The 17,991-nt window shown below is 52.5% G+C and overlaps 1 protein-coding gene and 1 long non-coding RNA gene across 3 annotated transcripts in view; one reads left to right on the plus strand and one right to left on the minus strand.

Annotated features, from left to right (window-relative positions):
• The window catches only part of ST3GAL1 (ST3 beta-galactoside alpha-2,3-sialyltransferase 1), a 95,893-nt gene that overhangs the window by 30,135 nt on the left and 47,767 nt on the right, over positions 1–17,991 (plus strand). The gene's annotated exons all lie outside the window — the stretch shown is intronic.
• The window catches only part of LOC117802775, a 7,592-nt gene continuing 2,794 nt past the window's right edge, over positions 13,194–17,991 (minus strand). The window contains exon 3 of the long non-coding RNA XR_004626313.1: positions 13,194–13,497. This is a non-coding gene — a long non-coding RNA (uncharacterized LOC117802775). The remainder of the gene's footprint in view (positions 13,498–17,991) is intronic.

The raw sequence follows: 17,991 nt of genomic DNA on the forward strand, positions 1-17,991 counted from the left end.
TTTTATTGGACAGAGATAGAGACAGCCAGCAAGAGAGGGAACACAAGCAGGGGGAGTGGGAGAGGAAGAAGCAGGCTCATAGCGGAGGAGCCTGATGTGGGGCTCGATCCCGTAACGCCGGGATCACGCCCTGAGCCGAAGGCAGATGCTTAACCGCTGTGCCACCCAGGCGCCCCCCCTTCTTTGACTTTTGACCTATAAACAAACAGCCAAGGTCCCTCCCTCCACCTAGAGTAAAACAACCTTTCACCTCATCCCTTGGTAAAGAGCACCCCTTCTCGTGGGGGTGACAAGCATGCACCTTAGTGGCCATGGATAGGGTGCCTTGGGATCACCCGATCTGGGTTCAAGAATCAGTACTCAGGTGGGCTTGGGTGGGTCTGCTTGCCCCTCTGACCGTCTGTTTTCTCATCTGGCTTCTGGGGCTGCCAGGCCCACCTTGCCTGAGCGTGCAGCCATCCCCATGCTGCGGGTTCTCAGCGAATGCGGCCTCTTGTCCCCACTTCCTGACTCCCTCCCGAAGCTGCCCTCCCCACCTCAGTGCACTGAGGAACTGCCCCACATCCCACCCACCGCACTTGGCTGTAGGCCTTCCTTAGGCGACTCCTTGTGGGCCACCTTTCTGACCTCATCCTGGGCAGCGCTGCAAGTCCAGGAAACCACGTCGAGCTCTCTCCACCCCAGAGGCCATGGCTGCTTCGTTTTTTCGTTCGGCCCTGTAATTGGCAGGGTTTTTACGGCGGTTTCTCTGTTGCCTGAAAGTCCCAGTCTTCTCTCATTTCTCTCTGACATGTAATCCTATCTCCGGAATGCACAGCAGTGAGGCTCCTGGCCCCTCTGTGGAGGCCTTTTTCTAGGGAGACAGATGTCTGGGTAAAAAGGAAGACATTAGCTGGTTGAAGCAAATGCTATGATTAGACAGACCCTTTAATGAGAACTCCACATGGATTGGCTGGCTCTGGATGTGGGGAGCCTTCAAGTTCTTCATTGACTCTGACTTCTTCCTCCTGATCTAGAACAATCTACAGGATCCCAGACCCTGGGTGCTGGCGGGGGAGCGGATGATGGGAGAGTGAACAGCAGGGGTGAGGGTTTCCGGCGTCCAGCAGCCTCCAGGGCTGGGGCGAGTTGTCATGCATGCAGCCAGGAAGGGATCCTCGGCTCAGGGGCTCGCCAAGCTGCAGCCGGCCTGGAGCCCAGGCCAACCTTCTGACTGCCCTTGGGGGAAGCCACAGGACCCGCTCACCTGCAGAATGGTGCTGTCTGCTGGAGGTGGTCGGGTTGCCTGGTGGTTAAGAGCTCTGNAGGGGCTCGCCAAGCTGCAGCCGGCCTGGAGCCCAGGCCAACCTTCTGACTGCCCTTGGGGGAAGCCGCAGGACCCGCTCACCTGCAGAATGGTGCTGTCTGCTGGAGGTGGTCGGGTTGCCTGGTGGTTAAGAGCTCTGTCCTGGGGGGACCGCCTGGGTCTGTGTCCTGGCCGTGCCGCATACAGGCCGGGTGACCTTGGACGAGTTCTTCACTTCTTTGTGTTTCTGGTTTTCATCTGAAAAATTACAACTTGTTCAACCCTTGTTAAAGACAGATATTTTGTGAGTGGGCCACAATCCGTGCGGTGGGGAGAGTGCCAACCCCGCTGCCAGCCTTAGGGAGGTCCTGGGAGTCCCGGGAGAGCAGACTGTGCATTCGACACAGAGCAGGAGAGGTGACCAGCGGAGCTGACCTCCACCCCCCATGGCATGCCTCTTTGAAGTGCTTGGCCTAAAATTCTCTGGCCTGTTGAAATGGGGCTTTGTTTCAGCATGGCCACACCTGCTTTCCAGAGGAGGACAGGGACACAGAGATGGGAAGACACTTGCGCAGTGCTTCCAGCAAAGATTTGGCAGAGCCAGAATCAGACTCAGGCAGCTTGGCCCTCGTCCACGTGCTTAACCACGAGGCTGTCATACCTCTTGGCGTACAGGGGGAAACAGCCTTGCACCCAATCTGCCGCGTGCTGGGACAGAGGTGTGCCCCGGGGGATGGGGTCTGTTCATCCTTCCGCTAATGCAGGTCTAGACGCCCCATCTCTGCCCCTGTGGTGTTAGGAGGAGCCAAGAAGCCCTCAGAAAGGGCAGCCCTTCCCCCTGCCCTGCGCAGCCCCCCTCTAGTCTGGTCAGAGGCAGGAGGCACCCCGAGCAGGGGGGGGGATGGGTGGGAGGCCACGGAGGAGGAGGAGTGGGGGCAGGGCACAGACCCATCTGTTTGGAATTAGACAGGCATTGAGCACAGTTGGCCAGAAACTGGCTCTATTAGGCCAGAAAGCAGTGTGGAAATATTCTGCCAAATGTCTAAGCAGAGCCAGCTCTCCTCCTGAGATTCCATCCTGGTCTCTCTGCTCTAACACCCTTTTGCCCGGCACCTTGTCTGTGTGGGGGGGGGGCAGGGGGGATCCCCAGCTCGCAGATGAAACCTGGTCTCCTAGGGGCTAACTGGCAAGACCCGCGGCCGCCGAGTAACTAACTCTCTGGTGTGGATTTGAACCCAGTCTTTTGGATGCGAGCGCATGGCTCCTGGGCAGTTGTGCAATGGGTTAGAACAATGCAGGGTCAGATCAGGAGGCCTGAGTCCCATTTCCTGCTCTGTCCCTGAGCAGCTGTGTGGCCTCGGGCAAGTGGGATGACATCTCTGAGCCAGACCTTCAGCTCTGACATATAATGCATGACATTGTGTTATGTTCCTGAGTGACAAGGCCACCATCCCACAGACTTTTCCGTGGGGGGTGTGGGGCTGGGTGGGGCCCTTGGGAGCATAGGGGTCCGGGACAATCTTTCCAAGCCCTCATTGCTGGGAGCCATTTGTATTTTGTTGTTGTTGTTTTAATTTAAAAAATGTTGCTGGGTCTGCATGGTCACACGTACCTTACCTTCTGTCCAGTTGGTCTTTATTGCTCCCTGTTTTTCCTTCTTTGCTTTGGGCCTAAGCCTCTGGAAATGAAATCCCAAATCCTGGGAGGCTTTCTCGTTAAATACAGCCCTTGGGAGATCGCTAGGTCAAGATTCTGGGGAGAAGCCAGCCCAGCGCTGGGCTGCAAAAAAAGGTTTTAAAGGTACCATTATTTGTTGAGGGTTTGTTTTGTTTTGTTTTGTTTTGTTTTGTTTTGTTTTTGGTAGTCTTCTTTCCCAACCATGAAAGTAGCCATGACACTAAAGAAAATCCTGAAAATAGAGAAAAGTATAATGGCCCGGAGGAAAAAAACGAAACAAAACCAAACCGTCCCAGAAAGTACTGATTTTAGCCTTTTAGAGGATTTCCTTTCTCTGCATTTTTGGTTTCTGTATTGTTAAGAGTATAATTCTGATTCTGGTATTGTTTCTTTGGTTTAGTTTTTCCAGTGTCACAGCACAGCAGATGTTTCCCTGCGTTATTTTAAATTCTTCATGAGCGTTACTGACGATGGAGACTTTTCCGTCGTAGGACGGGTACTTGAACACTGCTCTTAATCCTCTCCTTAAGGGGGGGCACGTTGGAGCTCGCTGGCATTGTGCTATTAAAAATAACATGGTAATAAACCTCCTTTGGCACAAAACTGCACATCAAGCCATTTCCTGGAGCAGGGATTCCTGGAGGGGAATTACAGAGTGGAAGCAAGAGCACTTCTTGAGGCCTTCGATGCCCCACATGAATGTCCTTTTGTTCTAGACAGAAGGCTGTGGTCCCGCACAGCTGGCACGAGCAAGGCCTCCCCTGCAGGGGCACGTGTTGCCCCTGAATTGGAGTCAGAATCCAAGAGCTCCCAACTCCTAGGGAAGGTTGTCGGTGGGCCAGGCTCAACTTTCTTTTCTCAAAGCGGCTCTGGGAGTCCTGGTCTAGGTTAAGTCCCTCCTGAACCTGGGACAACGGACAGCAGTTGGAAGGCAGAAGTGTCAGGACACGGAAGGTTCCGTGATGCTGGCATAGGTTTGCCTCTAGCAGGACAGAGCTCCCTGTAAAGATGCATGAGAAGTCACGCACCCCCATGCCGCAGGCTCCTCCTGGGCCCCACTCTTCACTCTTCGTCACTGACCTCTGCACCTCTGACCGTTAATGCGTTTCCTTCTTTGTCGGTTCTCTGGAGCACCTCGGATCTAAGCTGCTTTGTCCACTCGGCTCCCTGCTGCGGGCCTACCGCTGGTGCGTGACCTGGCGAATAGCGGGTGTATTCAGTACATACCTACCGAATGGATGAATGGTGAGTGGGGGCGAATGTAAAGACCCTCTCGCAGGTCCCAAAGCAGGATTTTTGGAAGTAACAGTCCTTGCCTGCATTTCTTTCTCGAGTTCTTAATGTGCGCCTGGCATCCAATCCCAGACACCTTCTGGGCCATTCTACAAGGGGACTCTGTTATCAGCCTGTTTGCTGACTCCTGCCACCTTGACATTACAACAGAAACATTTCCCTCATTTTTTAAAAAATTTCTATGAACCAGGATTTTTCTTCCTCTCACACATCTAAGAACATTCTGGAATGCACTTCATACTCTCCTTGATACTTTGGACGACTCTGGTGTTCACCTTGGAGTAGGATTGCTGGGGCATAGAGCCTACCTATATGTCACTTGCCCCAGTACTGCCAGTGGTTCCTCGTATGGCTGACAAGTCTGCCCTCCCATTAGCATGGAATGAGGTTCTGTGCCTACACATACCCCGCACACTTAGCATCATAGTGCCTTCTAATTTGTGCCAGGCTCATCGGTGTCACGTGATGCCCCCTCCTGTTTGCATGTGCATTTCTTGGATTGCTAAGGAGGCCCCGGACTTCTGTGCCTGCCCTGCCCTCAGCCCCACTGCGCCCCCACCCCAGGCTCGCTTTCTCTTCTGCTTGTCCTTCAAGAGAGGTGTAGATATTTGCCCCTTCAGCAGGCTCTGGTCCCAGGCCTCTCCTTTCTCTTCCCACGCTGCACTTCCCAGAAGAGCAGGATAAAGTCGTGTTTCCAAATCCAGTTCTGGAGTCTCACATCACTGGGATCAAAGTCTGCCCCAGCACCCTACGGGCTGTGCAACCTCCACCAAGGGACTTAACCTCTCTGAGCCTCAGAGTCCTCACTTGCAAACCAAGTATGAAAAACAGCACCTCCTGGGAGAGTTTTCTTGAGCATTAGGGGAGATTATTGACTCGCACTGCTTGGCCCCTCATATGGCTGCGTGCCTGCTGCTAGCTGTGGGGTCCCGGAGCCCTTGTAATCCTGCATTGTCATTACCCGTTTTCTTTCCTGGCCTCCGCAGCTTGGGAGGACTCCAGGGTGGGGCCGCTTTTTGCTGCATCTTATATTTTTCAGCTCCTAGCAGTGCTGGCCCAACAGCAAGACAGTAATGATGGGTTGGTCTCGATGCCATTTTAAAGTCCCTTCCAACCCTGAAATTCTATGATCAGGAAATTGCCCGGGGAAAAAGTCCTCCTTCCTGAGGTTTCTCAATGGGGCTTGATTACATGCTGCAGGTCATTATAGAGGCTGCGCGGCGGCAGGAGCTCTGGGGGGCCCAATGGCTGCTCGGTACATTGCAGGAACTATCATCTTTCCGCTGACCAGGGGATCGGAATCCTGGTAAAGGCAGGGCCTCTCCCTTCACAGACCCAGGAGAGGCAGCCCTCCACTCCCTACCCCAGGGGATGGCAGGGCCTCTAGTGGCGTGTGAATATCAGGAAAGTCATGAAAAGTGAGAGCAGAGGGGACCTTTAGTATGTCTAGTCCAGGGGTCACAGTCTCCTGGGTCCGCAGGGGCTGTGTGAGGAATGCAGGTGGATAAAGAGGCCTGGGTCAGCAATAGGGAGGAGTGGGGTCTGTGACAGACCGGCAGACTGACCAGGTTCTGACCAAAGGAGATGGCTCTTGCTTAGCCCCGGGGAATTGTAAGCCCTGGGCTCCTGGATCTTCTCTTCCTTGAGCAAAGGAAGCCAGAGGTCCAGGTTTTTGTGTGAAGTTTTCTGATTTTTGAAAGTGTTGGCTAATTCAGAGTTTTGTCATTTGCTGTATGGCACAGACAAAACAGGCCTGTGACGCAGCAGTTTCAACACCCTCTGATTTAACACCAGATTTGATAGATTGGGAAACTGAGGCTCAGAATTTGGGAACTTGCCAAAGTGGTGACCTGCAGGATATAAAGCACAGTCCTTTGTGGCTCATTGTAGGCCTGTTGTCCACCACCCTGAGGAGCTCCTCAGTGCTACCTTTTCCCAAGGCAGGATCTGAAGCCCAGAGAGGGATAGGGCCTTTCTCTAAGTCACACAGCGTTGTCATGGCAGAGTCCAGAGGAAGCCGGCGGCTTCTGAACCCTCCTGCATGGGGCTGTCCAGCCGCTGTGCTGCCAGAAACAACCCTGGAATGGTTTCAGCAAAAGCCTGGCCAGGAGCTTGGCACAGGGCACATTCTGAGAGGCAGCCGGTCAACAGGAAGTGGCTGGCCCACCCGTGGGCAGTGATGGCAAGACCCTGCTGCTGCCTGGAGAGCAGCTTGTGGGCAGTCTGTAGGCTCGCTGAGCTAATAATCCCAGCCCAACAGTGCAGATAACACGTTTGGGCTCTTTCTGAAGGGTCCCACCACCTGAGTGCCTCAAGTCTGACTGAAGGACGTGTCCTTACCGTTGGACTGGCCTTCTTAAAGAGACTGCCTGTGACAACTCAGACTGAATGGGGGATGTTTATTCTCCTTTGTGGTCAGCCTCATGGCCTAGGAAAATGAACCTGGGCTTGTCATGATGAGAGTTCTGAGCAGTTCCAGTTCACGATGTCCTAGCCATGACACTGGCTGGCCATTATAGTAATTGTTGCCCTGCTGACCTCACAGAGCTATTTATTGTGAGAGTGTAGTCTGGCAGAGGGATCCAGATTGCCAAAGAAAATGCTAGAGAAATGGAAATTATTTTTGGCCTTAAATTCCTCTTGAACTGGAGCGGGGATGGTAGGGAGGAGTCAGGGCATTCAGTGGGTGTAAAGGTCCTGAGGCAGGAATGAACTTGGAGAATTCAAGAACAGATATGGAGTTAGTAGGACTGGAACAGAGAGAACAAGGGAGAACCTGGGAGGCAAAGCAGAAAGAGGTGGCCCGTGGACAGCCAGCAGCAGGGTGCAGTCTCTGGAGGGAGGGCCAGCTGGCTGGGGGCATCTCGTGGGAAGGTGCTGCCCCCCAAGATGGTGGGGAGGAGCTCGCCCTCTGAGCCACATCTTTCTCCAAGGCCTACTAGGCAGGAGAACAGAGAGATCCAGAAAATGGAGAAGACAGTAGGGTGGCGGAGGGAGATCACCCCAAAAGACATGGAGGAAGGGGGGCTGGATCATTTGGGCTGGGTTTGGCTGGATGAGTAGGGTTTGGCTGGACAGTGAGAGGTAGGTAGATTCCCAGGTAGGTCTTGGGATTAACCATGGAGCTGGTATGGAAATGAGCAGGCTTGCTTCCCTCTCTGGGAAAGCTGTCTTGAGCCTCAGGATTGAAGACAAGGCCTAGAGAGCCCTGGACTGGAAGCACCAGGAACTCGGAGGACCTCAAGTGTCCTAGCAGGCACACCCATGTCATGTCCAGACTCCACATGCCCAATGTGCCCTGAGAATGCAGGACCCCCCTTCCTTCCAGGCTCACTCATTTATTCGGAGGTCACAGCCCCAGGAGGGTATCTCGCAGCCTGAGAATGCAGAAGTCCGAGGAGCCTCCTGGGACCCCTCCACTCCTGCCTTTGGGACCATCCCACAGAGCAGGCATGCAAGGGAGAGGTTGGGGGGGTGCTCACCAAAAGTAGCCTGGCACCTGCTAGGAAGAAGAAGGGCAGCCACAGGCGGACCCTGCTTTCCTGACCCCAGGCCACTTGCTTCCCTTCCAGAGCATGGAAGCCTCATCTGCTCTGTGAGCCATGCTGGTGACATGATAGAGAGCCGGCATATGTGACGCTGGGGCACTCCGAGCTGCTTGGTGACCCTGAAACCACGGCAGAGCACACCCATTCCCCATTGCCTGGGAGCATGCCATACCCGGCGGGAGAGGGGCAGAAGAAAAATGAACTGGGGCTGGTCGGTGCTGTGGTTCATTCTTGAACCCTTGAGATTCCAGTACGTAGGAAATGACGTCTCTTTGTTGTGTGTATCACTTCGATTATTAGTGAACTGGAGCCACTTTTTACATTGGTCAGTTGTGTTTCTTCTCAGTTGATTTGCGTCTTTTGTTCTTTCCGCATTTTTAGAAATTAAGTGTGGGTGTGTGTGTCCGTATCTTGTAAGCGTTCTTTATGTATTATGAATATTAACCAGGTGCCTGGAATGCTGCAAATACTCTTCTTGGTTCGCCTTTATTTTTCACTGTCGCTCAGGGCATTTGATCCCAGACACCTTTCCCTTAGAGGGTCAGGTAGGAGATGTTTTAGGCTTGGAGAGCCACAGCCTTTCTTTCATGGCTCTTCGCCTGTCATCGTAGCACAAAAGCCACCACAGGCAGTATGGAAATAAATGTGCACGACTGTGTTCCAATAAAACTTTATTTACAAAAATAAGGGGCCAGGCTGCTGTTTACCAGCTCCTGCCTTAGGAAAGTTTGCATTTCTAATGTGTTCTGTCTTTTCCTTTATGTAAATATGGAATTTTATGCTCAAAAGAGGACTTTCCCACTCCAAGATTAAGTGGAGTGGGGAGGGGAGCTGGAATAAGAAAAAAAGTACTCAAAAATAGTGTAAGCAAAATGTCCCATGAGTGACTCATTCCGCCAACTGGTTCTAGACAGGGCATCCTGGACGTGCCGACACGGCCCCGCACCTTGGCTGGTCCCAAGTCCCCTGCAGGACAAGTGAGGGAGGGCACTGCTGTAGGGAGAGGCACAGGACTGGGTCAAGGCCAGAGGCATCAGGACTCTGAGCACGGTGGCCCAGAGTAGAGGATGGCACTCCAGATGGGCTTCCTCTGCCCCATGCCCTCCTCTCTGACCTTTGCTCTCACCACTGACCTTGAAAAGTGTGTTCTCAGGGGACACTTGAGAGACCTGTCCAGTCAACCAGCTAGTCCTGGGCAGCCCCAATGGGACCCCAAGTGAGGACCCCCCACTTCCACGGAAGCCACCAGTCCCCTTTGCCCCCTCTGCTCCCCCCTGATCTGGACCTGTCTATGGATCCGATTGTCAGCTTATGGTAAAGAATTGCGTGTGAATTTTATACCAGGCCAGAGGAGACTGACGCCTCTAGCCTCTTCCTCTGATCCAGGTGTTCTTACACCCAGGGCTGCATGTAGGATACAGCTTGCCTGTCAAAAATTTTAATTAAAAACTCATAAACCCCACCTGGTGTTGCAAAGGGCAAATGGGGAGATGTATTTACTTCTCTGAAACTGTGGGGTCCAATGGCTTTTCTCCTCCTTCCCTACCTGCTTTTCTCCCAACCCCTTGGCTTGCTTAGCCTCAGGGCCCCCTGCAGACCCGAGGACACTCACAGACAGACCCTTCACCTCTCTGCACCGCAGTGGGCACTCCTTAGGAGTTTAAGTGATCATGTGGAAATCTCAAGGTCTGTAGCCAAGGGGAGGGGAGATTAGCTAACATCCTGTGTCAGTCTCAGTGTTACTCTGTCCCAGAGCCTGGCAATCTGGATTCTGGCACTGACTCTGCCACCTGCTGGCTGCGTGACCTTGGACCGGTGACTCCCTCCCCCCTCCCCCTGTGCTTGCCTAAATGTGGAGTGCCACTTGGCTCCTAATGCTAGGCTGTCTGAAAGGCGAAATTGCTTTAATCCATACCAAGTGTTTGTACCAGTACACATGGGAGCAGTTAGTAAATGGCAGCCACTCTATGTGACGTGCTGGGCACATAGTAGCTGTTCACTAAAGACAGTCGCCCTTCTGTGTTATCTGATGTCCTGGAACGTTTCCATCCTATTCATCTTGCTACGTCCCCAAGGATTTCAGATCCCTTGCCTGTCTACATCTGCATATACCCAGATAATCTTGCTTCTCTGTCCTTACCAGCCTTTGGCTTGATGAGAATTTCCAAACTGTGTTTGCTGATCTTTTAAAACCCCTGAGATGAGTATTTACTGCCAAAATGGGCAAGTATATCAGAAGGATTTAATTCGAGCATGGGATAATAATGCTGGAGACCGAAGGAGGGAGAATGGCAAGGGTTTCCTTCCTTTGCCCTCTATCTGCTGTGGCCACAAGCACCTCTGTTGATCACTTAAAATCCTATTTGAAAAGGTCACCAGTTATTATGGAGAATTGCACAGCATAAGGACTTAGGGAGAAAGAACCGGAGGCTGGCCTCCTCAGACTCCTCCTCCATTCCAATCTTCCCTCATGAGGGATTTCACCCTGTGTCCCCAAGCTGCTCCCAGCCATGGTGGCCGCTCCTGCGCGGAGGAGGACCCCCCCACCCCGGGCCCAGGCACACGACGCCATCAGTGGTGATGAGACCAGACGCCTGTGCCGAGTCTGCGAGCCGCCTTCACTCCACTCTGTCACGGCTACTGGTGTGCCCATTTTCCAGAGGAGGAGACTGAGACTCCTGCCGCTCTTGGCACTGGTTTCAGGTTGCCTGGCGAGCAGGGGGCAGAATGCACAGCTAGCTGCCTTCTGAGAGCCTCGGGCCCCTCCAGAAGTCCACCCTCCGCCTCAGCTCGTCTCTGATGACCTCCAGCCGGTCTTCCCCACGTCTCTTGCAGCCGGGTCTCATTTGATGTGGGAGGAAACGACGGATGATGAAATATTTATCCGCCTCATGTCTGATGGGCGCCTTCCCAGGAAAGCCCAGAGAAGCAGTTTGGAGAGGGGAGCTGGTGCTCCGAAGGCCACTCACTGGTTTATTCACGAGGCTTCATCTCTGGTATTGAAAACCCGATGTGAGAGATGGTCTTGGCCTGGGAGCTCCGGTGGGAACAGGTGTGTCGCCTGGTTTCCCAAAGCCGGAGCCAACCCAGAGGAAGTGACTGCCAAAGGGAATCCAGAGGAGTCACCGTTGCCCATTTGTTGGCTGACAGGTCCCTGCGCTCCTGGGCTGACATGATCGGTCCTGCTTCCCTGTCTGACCTCGTCCTGTATAATCACCCCTCCCGCGGGGCACGCTCGCACTGCACTGGCCGCCGTGCTGAGGACGACCAGCTTGTTTCTGCCCTGTGGTCTCGCTCTGCCTCTCCCCTCTGCCTGGACTCTGCTTCCCTCATCCCTGTCTTTGCGTGGCCGACTCATTCGGAGGCTCGGCTGAGCGTTCACTCAGTGCCACTTCCCTGTCGTCCACGGTCTCGCTGTCCGCTTTTGTTTTCTGCAGGAGTGTTCGTCGTGCTCTGCTGTTTGATTTGATGCATAAGTTCAAGAGGAGAGCGACTTTGCCTTGTTCGCCATTGTATCACCTGCATCCAAAACAGGGCCCCGCACATTCTGGGCCCCAAGGAGGCCTTGCTAAATGACCGATGGCTTCTGGTTGCTCATTATATAAAGCCAAGGGTTTGGACCAGGTGGTTGTGGAAGAGATTCCTTGCTCTGAACTTGAGAGTATTTCACTCCCGAGGCTTCCTCTTACTGGCAGTTGCTGCTCGGACCAGCCTCATGCAGGGATCTCAGTTCCCTGCTAGCAGAGCCTGAGGCAGGCATTCGGGTGTGCGTGGATTACTAAGGAGGTACTCCAGGAGAAGGGGGGGGTGAAGGAGACAGGGGAGGGCAGGGTGAGGAGAGAAGCCGTGCAGGGACATGCCTCCAGCTGTAGTCAGCCCTCAGCTGACGCCACGGGAACCCTGAGCACAAAGCGTGCCCACGACAGGGTTGGCTCCACACGGAGGCAAAGAATGCCAGTCGTGTAATCCCAGGCGCCTCAGTCATTCCGGGGGCTGCCCGGGGTGAAGGGGGCCAGGCTGTGGGCACCTCCCAGGCAAGGCAGCTCTTGGTCTAGCTGGGGCAGTCCTCTGGAGCCAACAGCCCAGCTAAGGGGGAATGCATTGAGGCTGGGCGCCAGCCGCGTCTCTGCCCTGCAGGGACCTGGAGCCTTACAAGTAGCCTGACCCCAGTTGAGAAAAAGAAAACCTGAAACCTGCCTTTCCAGGTGAAGGGAGTCCGGAGGTCACTGGGAGTAATCTGCTACCTAAGGAAAGCCCGGCAGCCTTTGGTTACCAAGGCCTGCCCCTCTGTGCCACTCAGGTTTCCTTCTCATCCTCCAGGCCAGCCTTCCTTTCTAGAAGGAACAAAGGAAGGGAGTTTCTTTCCTTGGTGTCCCTACTGTGCCAGAAACTGTTCTGGGAGCTTTGCACGTGTCATCTCCCTTAACCCTCTCAGTAACCCTGCGAGGTGGGTCTTAACGATGCCGGGATCTGCAAGGCCTAAGCCCTGGCTCCCAAGGTCCGACACCTTGCCCAGGACCTTACGGCCCGACAGTGGCAATGGGAGAATCTCACCCCTGTCCTCTGGGCCAAAGCCTGTGAACTTCCTTCTTTCTGCTCTGCCTCTGTGAGCTTGGGTAGGACAAGAAGAGGCATCCCTCTGCCTACAGTCTTCAAAGGCTCCCACTTGCCTTTGGGGTGAGGCCAAAATCTCTGGGCCTGGCTTTCTATCCCCCTCTGTGTTTTGTCACCTTCCTTCCCTTTCTGTCCCATCCCTCATGTTGCCTGCTGCCACCCCCCTGTGGTGTGAAGGGGCAACTGACATTTACTCAAATGCCTAAAAATGTTGGCTCTTGTTTGGGGGGCCCTCCCCATAGGCCCAGGCTAGGTATACTTTGTATGGATTATTTTGTGAGATCCAAGAACCCACAAGGTCGACCATGTTTTTCTGGTCTTAGAGATGAGGAAGAGGAACTCAGAGGTGACGTAGCTTTGCTCACATTCTCATAGCCAGTAAGGAATAGGAGGAAGGTTTGCACCCCACACCCTGAGCTCTTATCTACTAGACCAGGATTCACCAAGAGAACTTTTCCAGTGATGGGAATGGTCCATATCTGTACTCTCCAGTCCACCAGCCACCTAAGGCCGTTAAGTGCTAGAAATTTGGTTAATACAACTGAGGAACTGTATTTTGCATTGCATTTAATTTTAATTAAAAGTCGCTCCGTGGGGCCAGAGGCTGTGCAGAACTGTGACCATCTGGAGGTGTTACTCTCTCTACTTGCTAGCTGCGACATTAGGCTGATGGCAGATGCCGGCGGAAGACACGAGCTTCCTGGATCAGAGACAAAGGACGTGGTCACTCGCAGCACAGCCGGGCAGCCTGAGCTTCCTGTTTGCATCATGTCAACTTGTCCCCCAAGTCCTGTGGCTTTGCTTCACATTTGAGGGGCTGTCCTCTTTTATAATGGGCCACAAGCAGGCCTCCCCAGCTTTTCCCCTGGAGGGAGACACTATGATACTGGCTGGTAAGCAGATCTGAGTTCTGCTCCAGAGGGACCCACTTCTACCTTCCGTTCTCTCTGCGTCTTGGAGTTGGCCTCCGTTTCCCCCATTTTTGAGATGAATAACTGAAGCTCGCGTCAGTTACGCTCCCTGAAAGTTGAAATTACAAACCGTTCTACCTGTTACGCGTGGTCAGCTCTGTCCTGCACCCTGCAAAATAAAAACAAAAATAAAAACTTTGTTCTCTTTGCTCCCTTTCAAAACTGTACCCTGCAAGACTCTGGAATTCCTTTTCTCTTCTGCCTTGTTGTGTTCTTCCCATCTTTCTAGAGCCAGGGCCAGGATTGCCTCCTCCCTGAAGCCCTCCCTGTCCGGCACGGTCTGTTTCTTCTCTAAAATAAAGCATTGAGTCTCATACTCTTGACCGGCAGCTCTGGAGAGCAGAGCCTTACCTTCCTGTGCAGACTTGCCCTGCACAGTGCCTGTTGAAAGGATTGGGGGAAAGCAGACCAACAGGGACCCCCCCAAAAAGCAAATCTAGCAACGACCAGCTCCTACTTTATGCTCTGAACTGTATTTACAGCAGATTACCCCACTGCCCACTCCAGGAGCCAGAGTGTGTGAATAGGACTGTGTTTCCCAGAAAGAGAAGGGGGTGTTTTGAAGTGACTCAAAGGAAGGCTTATTGAATTGTGGAGTTTTGGTAAATCCACCCACGAGAATAGAGAAACTTGACATTTGCCTTCCGAGCCAGCATGAAGAATGAGTCGCACTTCTTCCTAAATGAGCAGGAGGCAGTGAATGATGCCTGCGCTGGTCTCAGGAGACCAAGATTCTAGTCCAAGTTCTGATGCTAACCAGCTGTGTGACCTTGGGGGAAGACACTCCCCTTTCTGGGCCTCAGTTTCTCATCTCTGAAGTGGGGCAGGAATGGGAGAAGAGAAACCTGCCCCTCAAGGTACCATCTTCCCATCCTTCTTTCCAATCCGTGCTTCCACAACTCTGGGCCTCAGAGAGTCCATCTTCCCCTTCACAAGAATCAAGTGCTTCCCTCCTCCCCCCTCATCCTACTTCCTGTGGCCTCCCTGAGCAGGACCAGCCTCTGGCCCTCCTCCTATGGAATGTGGCCCTCCACACTGGCTGGCCAAGGAAGCACTCGCTGTAAGATGGGCTGAAAAAGGAACAGTTGATTTGAACCCACGCATGTTTCTTCAGCTTTAACACATCATGCCATCATCCTACGTGGCAGCCACAGTCATAGCGGGCCTTGACTATGTTAGGCCCTATGTTGAGAACTGCATATCATCTCTCGCAGAATCCTTGCAAGAACCCCAGGATGCAGGTGCTATTATTATACCCCTATTTTGCAGATGAGGAAACTGAGGCCCAGAGCAGTGAAAGCGATGGAGCTGGTGAAGGGCAGAGCCTGTTCTGGAAGTCACATCTCCCGAGAACCTACTCCATTCTTACAAATGGAATGTTGGGTGGTTGGAGATAGGATAATACAAAATGAGCCCTACATGTGTCAGCTCTGCTGTGTAAGAAACAATCCCTAAATCTCGGTGACTTACAACAAATGTGTATTTCTTGTGTGTATTGCAAGTAGACTGTGGGTCAGCTGCAGGCCAACATGTTCCTTGAGTTATCTCAAAGGCATGGGCTAAGTGTAGTCATTATCTAGGGCACACCATGCTCATGCCAGAGCTGAAAAATCCACAAAAATCGCCCACATAATCAAATTTAAATCTTCTGTTTAGAGATGGTACACACCATACCTGTTCCCATCCCACTGGCCAAACCCAACATCAATGGAGTGGGGTGGTATAGCCCTCTTGCGGTGACAGGGAGGGGGCAAGGAGGGGGAAAATCAATATTTGCATAATACAATTGGCCATAAACTGCTGGGCTCCACAGCCAGAGGCATAGGTCTGACCACCTGGCTCTACCACTTGGTAGTTGCATAGCCTTCAGGAAGGTACGTCTCCTCCTAATGCCTCAGCTTTTTCATCTGTAAAATGGGGATGGTAATTACAGCCCTGCATGAGTCTCCTGGAGGTGCCATCCCGAAGTTCTACAACTGGGTGACTTAAACAACGGAAGCTTATTTTCTCCCAGTTTGGGAGGCTGAAAGTCCAAGATCAAGGTGCTGTCCAAGTTGGTGCCTCCTGCGACTTCTCTTCCTGGCTGCAGACAGCTACCTTCCCGCTGCGTACTCACCGGCCTTTCTTGTGTGGGTGCACGGTGAGTGCTCATCGGTGTCTCCAGTCTGTGGGCTTAGGGCCCCACCCTTATGACCTCATCTAACCTCAGTTACCTCCCCAGGGGCCCTATCTCCAAATACAGTCCCATTGGGGCATAGAGATTCACAAGGACACGCTGAACAGCAGCTAGGTCGCTATTAGTGCTTGGTTGTCGCTTGTCCCTCATTATACTGATTGGGTGTTTCCCTGCAGCGGTGAAGCCTCATTCCATTTATCTTTAGGTCCTTGGCACCGATCCCTTGGTACAGACGAGGTGCTCAGAAAATACATTTTTGGGATCCCGTAGTGAAGCGGGAGGCAGTTACTGGGGGCCACCCAGGTTCGGAGGACCCTGGGCTTTGCTAACCTGTTGTGATGTTGCGCATGTCCCTGTCTTGCGCTAATCAGGGTCCACCACATCAAGAGAAGTGTTTTGCAACTGGCAAGATTTCACTCTTCTTCCAAATCTTTGTTCAAGATTTTATGGCCGAAGAGTNGCCATAAACTGCTGGGCTCCACAGCCAGAGGCATAGGTCTGACCACCTGGCTCTACCACTTGGTAGTTGCATAGCCTTCAGGAAGGTACGTCTCCTCCTAATGCCTCAGCTTTTTCATCTGTAAAATGGGGATGGTAATTACAGCCCTGCATGAGTCTCCTGGAGGTGCCATCCCGAAGTTCTACAACTGGGTGACTTAAACAACGGAAGCTTATTTTCTCCCAGTTTGGGAGGCTGAAAGTCCAAGATCAAGGTGCTGTCCAAGTTGGTGCCTCCTGCGACTTCTCTTCCTGGCTGCAGACAGCTACCTTCCCGCTGCGTACTCACCGGCCTTTCTTGTGTGGGTGCACGGTGAGTGCTCATCGGTGTCTCCAGTCTGTGGGCTTAGGGCCCCACCCTTATGACCTCATCTAACCTCAGTTACCTCCCCAGGGGCCCTATCTCCAAATACAGTCCCATTGGGGCATAGAGATTCACAAGGACACGCTGAACAGCAGCTAGGTCGCTATTAGTGCTTGGTTGTCGCTTGTCCCTCATTATACTGATTGGGTGTTTCCCTGCAGCGGTGAAGCCTCATTCCATTTATCTTTAGGTCCTTGGCACCGATCCCTTGGTACAGACGAGGTGCTCAGAAAATACATTTTTGGGATCCCGTAGTGAAGCGGGAGGCAGTTACTGGGGGCCACCCAGGTTCGGAGGACTCTGGGCTTTGCTAACCTGTTGTGATGTTGCGCATGTCCCTGTCTTGCGCTAACCAGGGTCCACCACATCAAGACAAGTGTTTTGCAACTGGCAAGATTTCACTCTTCTTCCAAATCTTTGTTCAAGATTTTATGGCCGAAGAGTATTCCATTGTGTATGAAGACCACATCTTCTTTCTCCATTCTTCTATTGATGGGCACTTGGGCTGCTTCCATAATTTGGCTATTGTAAATTATGCTGCATGGAGTAATGTATAGAATTGCTGAGTCTGTATATTGTACACCTGAAACTAATATAACACCTTATGTTAACTAGATCAGAATTTTTTTTTTTTTAAAGAAAAAGGCCAAAAGTCGTGCCAGCAAAATCTCGGCAGGTTTCGTTTTCTCAGGGCCTTTTATGTCTACACCAAGGTAATTGGGCCACGTTCAGAACCAAAATTGACTCTGAGAGATTCTCTTTACAAAGAGGCTGTTGTAAACTCCAGAGTGGCAGTAATTCTCCAGCCCCCCTCCCACAGGTCCTGTCTCCCACCAATAAAGCGCCATAATGACCCCGCATGACAGGGCTGGGTGTGGAGGGGCATCAAGAGAACTCGCTCTTGGGGCGCCTGGGTGGNCAAGTGTTTTGCAACTGGCAAGATTTCACTCTTCTTCCAAATCTTTGTTCAAGATTTTATGGCCGAAGAGTATTCCATTGTGTATGAAGACCACATCTTCTTTCTCCATTCTTCTATTGATGGGCACTTGGGCTGCTTCCATAATTTGGCTATTGTAAATTATGCTGCATGGAGTAATGTATAGAATTGCTGAGTCTGTATATTGTACACCTGAAACTAATATAACACCTTATGTTAACTAGATCAGAATTTTTTTTTTTTTAAAGAAAAAGGCCAAAAGTCGTGCCAGCAAAATCTCGGCAGGTTTCATTTTCTCAGGGCCTTTTATGTCTACACCAAGGTAATTGGGCCACGTTCAGAACCAAAATTGACTCTGAGAGATTCTCTTTACAAAGATGCTGTTGTAAACTCCAGAGTGGCAGTAATTCTCCAGCTCCCCTCCCACAGGTCCTGTCTCCCACCAGTAAAGCGCCATAATGACCCCGCATGACAGGGCTGGGTGTGGAGGGGCATCAAGAGAACTCGCTCTTGGGGCGCCTGGGTGGCACAGCGGTTAGGCGTCTGCCTTTGGCTTGGGGCGTGATCCCGGCGTTGTGGGATCGAGCCCCACATCAGGCTCTTCCGCACTGAGCCTGCTTCTTCCTCT

This window comes from Ailuropoda melanoleuca, chromosome 6 (genome assembly GCF_002007445.2).
Source record: "Ailuropoda melanoleuca isolate Jingjing chromosome 6, ASM200744v2, whole genome shotgun sequence".
NCBI lineage: Eukaryota > Metazoa > Chordata > Mammalia > Carnivora > Ursidae > Ailuropoda > Ailuropoda melanoleuca.